Genomic DNA, 4524 nt, shown 5'->3' with positions numbered 1-4524 from the left:
GGCCAGATAACAAGCAAGGTACATCTATGTGTACTGACTGATGGGACAGTGAGAAGCTTTCCCATAACAAGAATGAAAATGGACACTCCATACTATGTGGGAGACCTTGAGGCCATGTGTATGAAGGCACCCATCTATGACTTGGTAATCTTCAATATACCTGGTAGTAGAAGCTTGGAGGAACCAGACAGAAAGGAAACTGGTGAGGATCTGCAGTCAACACAAGAGCTCAAGAAAACCAAAGCAAGCAAGATATTAAGCCCCTGCAAGTCTCGAATGGTGATATCCTGATTGTAGGTCTACAATTGTAGGAACTGAAGGAAGTGCACAATAAAGAACCTTCACTGCAGAAACTTTGAGACAATGCCCAGGTGAAAATCGAGCGCAAGACAAAGGGGAAAGAGATTTTACAGAATAAAGGACTGGAAGGGAGTGCTGTACCAGATCTATCAGGGCAGTTCATTTGTGAAAGTTAAACAGACCACAGTATCAAAAGAATATGGTACTCAAGTGATGAAGTTGGCTCACATATCGATTGTGGAAGGACACCTAGGACGAAAGAAGGCAAAAGGCAGAATCACCAGCAACTTCCATTGGCCAGGGATCATCAGAGATGTGACCAGATTGTGTGGGTCATGTGCCATCTGCCAAAGGACAATACCTAGAGGAAGGTAGCCAAAGTGCCACGGGGTGAGATGCCTTTCATAGAAGAGACATTCATCAGAGTAGCTGTAGACTTGATCAGACCACAAATACCTGCATCTGACAAGGGCAACCAGTACATGCTGACAGTAGTCGACTATGTGACACCTTCCCCAGACGCCATAGCATTGACGAAGATAGAGATGAAGATAGTAGCAGAAGCCCTTCTGGAAGTGTTCTGCAGGGTAGGCTTTCCAAAAGAAGTCTTGAGTGACAGAGGAACTCAATTTACTTTAGAACTGATGCAAGAGATGTGCAGACTTATCAGCACTAGGTAGCTCTTTACCACTCCGTATAACCCCAGATGTAATGGACTTTGTGAGAGAGTCAATGGAGTCTTAAAGAGCATGCTGAAGATGTTCCATAAGAGACCACGTGACTGAGATAGGTACCTGCAGACAGTATTATTTAGTTACCAAGAAGTCCCACAAGTGAGTACAAGATTTTCACCCTTTAAATTACTCTATGGAAGAACAGTATGAGGTCCAATCCGTATATTAAAAGAACTGTGGACAGGAGAAGAAGAGTCAGAAATGAAGAACATACCAGAAACCGACTGGAAGAGACATATCAACTCGCCTGAGAAAGTTTGCATGCAGCTCAAGGCAGTCAGAAACACTTCTATGACAAGAAGGTCAAAGATCAATGTTCCAAGGTTGGACTGAAAGTATTAGTTCTGCTACCCACAGACAACAACAAACTCACCCTGTACTGAAAAGGACCTTTTGAAGTGCAGAAAGTGGCCAACAGGCTGAACTATAAGGTGAAAGTGGATGGGAAGACCAAAATCTACCATGCCAATCTGTTAAAGAGGTACTTTGAGAGGCAATAAGACCTAATGGATGCAGCTACTGAGGCACAGATAAACATTGCAGGTGTGGCAGTCACAGGCATAGAACCAGAAGATGTACATAACTAAAACCACCAAGTGGAGATGAGACGTACAAAGACGTCAACATCAGTGAAGAACTGACTGACAAGCAGAAGAAAGAGCTAGAATATCTACTGTGCCAGGCAAGACAGACCTTGTGCAACATAAGGTCGAGACCACGATTAGAGATCCAGTGATGGTGAAGCCTAACCAGATGCCTTTGACCTGATCAAACAAAAGATTGAGGCAATATCAGAAGCCGAAATCATTGAGCCTTCGAATTCAGTCTATTGTTCAAAGTGATAATCGTGAAGGAGAGGGATGTTTCAAACTGCTTCTGCATAGATTCTTGGAAGCTGAACCTGGTGACGAAGTTTGACTTCGAACCTATGGACATCCCAGAAGCTGTCATAGCAAAACTAGACAGGTCAAAGTTTTCTCCAAGCTGGACCTCAGTAAAAGGTATTGATGGAGACAGAATCTAAAGAGAAGACAGCCTTTGTGACACCAGACGGATGCTACTCAGCAGCAATATTCAACTGCATGATGAGGAACACGTTGCACAAAACCCAACATCGAGCATTATGTGGATGACATTCTGATGGGAAGACCACCTGAAGAAACTCAGAAAGGATAAACCAAAACAAACCATTATCTGGGTGTCATCTGAGCTATTTCTAGGAAGAAGTGTCACCCTTTTAAGCTCACCCTTCATGTAATTGTCTGAGTCAGGTGTATATACAGTGTAATTGCCAAGTCTCCTGAGTTTCTTGATAAAGTAATAAATCTGTAATTTAACTGATGAAGTCTGTGGAAGTTTTAATTCAGTGTTGTCTTCGTATTCTAGCAGCAAAATCAAACGTTTTTTATTTTCTTGCATTATTTGACCAGTATATTGTACTTGTCACGTATTCCTTGGTGTTTTGTGTTCAGTTTCCTTTTATTAGGACTTCATTTTTAATCATTTCACCTTTATTTTATTCTTCAGTTATTTCTGTAACGTACATTGTAATTGTATTTTTATATTGTTTAATTGATTTAGTTGCACGTGTCTTTGTGTTATTACTTTGTTACTAAATACTTTTTTGGCACTTATTCCCCACCCACCCCACCACCCCGGTGGTTCAGAGGTAAGCTTGAAAGTTTATAACTCTAAACTTCCTTTTTTGCTCAACCACAAACAAAAATAACACTTACTTGTTGGATTCCTTGATTCTCATGTTATCTGCAGGAGCTAGTTATATATTGGCTAATTAATCTTGATTAAGATTCTTACAAAACTAAATAGCTTCAAACTGTTTTTAAGTAAGAGTATAGAAAATAATCTGTTGCCTGAGGAGCCGAAGTTTATCATTTCTAAACTTTAAAATTTAAAAAATATATTTTACCTGTGACAGATTTACTATTATATATTTATTTTAATATCGATGTTTGTTTAAACTAAATATCTAGAAATGTACTTAACGTATACTGTTTAATATGTATTGCGAAACTCCTGTCTATTCTCTAAAGTTGTAGAAGATTCTTGAGTGTAAGAATCAACAATATACATGTATGTGTGTGTGCTTAAATGCTAGTGTTAGCGTCAGTTTTGAAACTCTTCTTCACGATTAACCATTCTGGTAAACTTTCCAGAGTAAGAAATTATCGAAACTTAATCATGCGATAAACTATTCTACTTTTATTAGAAAATAAATAAAAAATACATCATTATCGGTTATAACTGAACTCTTTACAATGTGAGTTACCAGTATTACATAGTATAAAAAGGTGAAAAACCAATAAAGTAACATCTGAAGAACGTTCAATTATATCAATGTACTTGTTTGTTTGTAATTAAGCACAAAGCTACACGATAGGCTATCTGTGCTCTTCCCACCACGGGTATCGAAATCCGGATTCTAGCGTTTTAAGTACGCAGAAATACCGCTGTGCCACTGGGGGGCTATATCAATGTAACATTTAGAGATAATTGTTGCAGATGTCGTTTTAACGCAATGCAGCAGTACAACGCTCATACTGTAAGGGAAATTGGTACTGTTCCAGATGTCACTTTTTACATAAAGCATCAGTGCATCACTTAAACTGTTAGGCAGATTCGAACTGTTGCAGATGTACTTTTTCATTCAAAACAGGAGTACAGCGCTGAAACTGTAAGGTAAATCAGTGAGAGCACACTGTAACACTAAATTCACAAAGTACTAACAAATTATCAATAAAAACTTCTGAGTAACAGTAAAGAAGAGTGTATAATAATAAATTAGATCTACTATATATAGTACCGACGAGGCCTTTCAGATGGGCTAGAATACGATAGACATAGAAGTGGTTGAGACGCCATTTATATTAACAAATTGCTTTACAACAGCTGTTTCAGTGTGAACTGCATTAAGTTGATGGTACGTATACGTGTGTCTGTAGTTGAAATTAATGTAATTACATGGTAAGACCTTATTCAACTCTACTGTACTTTCAAGATTTGTTCTTTTAAGTGTTCGTTTTTCACGTATTTACTAAATTTATTTCACATTTATTAATTTTTGAAGACGAATTACAGTTCATGCAAAATAATTAAACATTTTTCCAGTGATTCTTTATATTATCTATAAAGAAATAAACAGAACAAGTTTGGGGATAGTAGAAGTTTAAATTATTTATGTTTCGAACCGACAAGTAGCTCTTATTACTAAGTCACACAATAGTTTTATTTTATCTCAATTTTCAGTAAAGTATTATTGTTTGAGAGCAAATGGTATATTCGATTAATTAGTGAGAGTTTCACAGAAGAATAAACTTTCTTTTCTCTCTCTTTAAGTCCGGAATTGGAATCATATCTTCTGACATTATATATTTGCTCAACGTTTTTTGGTTCGTCTGTATGAAAACAATTTCAATTCACTGGACTTAGCTGAAGTTGTTTCGAACCACCCACAGGTGGTGTATATGTATTT

The sequence above is a fragment of the Limulus polyphemus genome, unplaced genomic scaffold, assembly GCF_000517525.1.
Source record: "Limulus polyphemus unplaced genomic scaffold, Limulus_polyphemus-2.1.2 Scaffold2146, whole genome shotgun sequence".
In the NCBI taxonomy this organism is placed as follows: domain Eukaryota; kingdom Metazoa; phylum Arthropoda; class Merostomata; order Xiphosura; family Limulidae; genus Limulus; species Limulus polyphemus.
Note: the sequence above shows the minus strand (reverse complement) of the source record.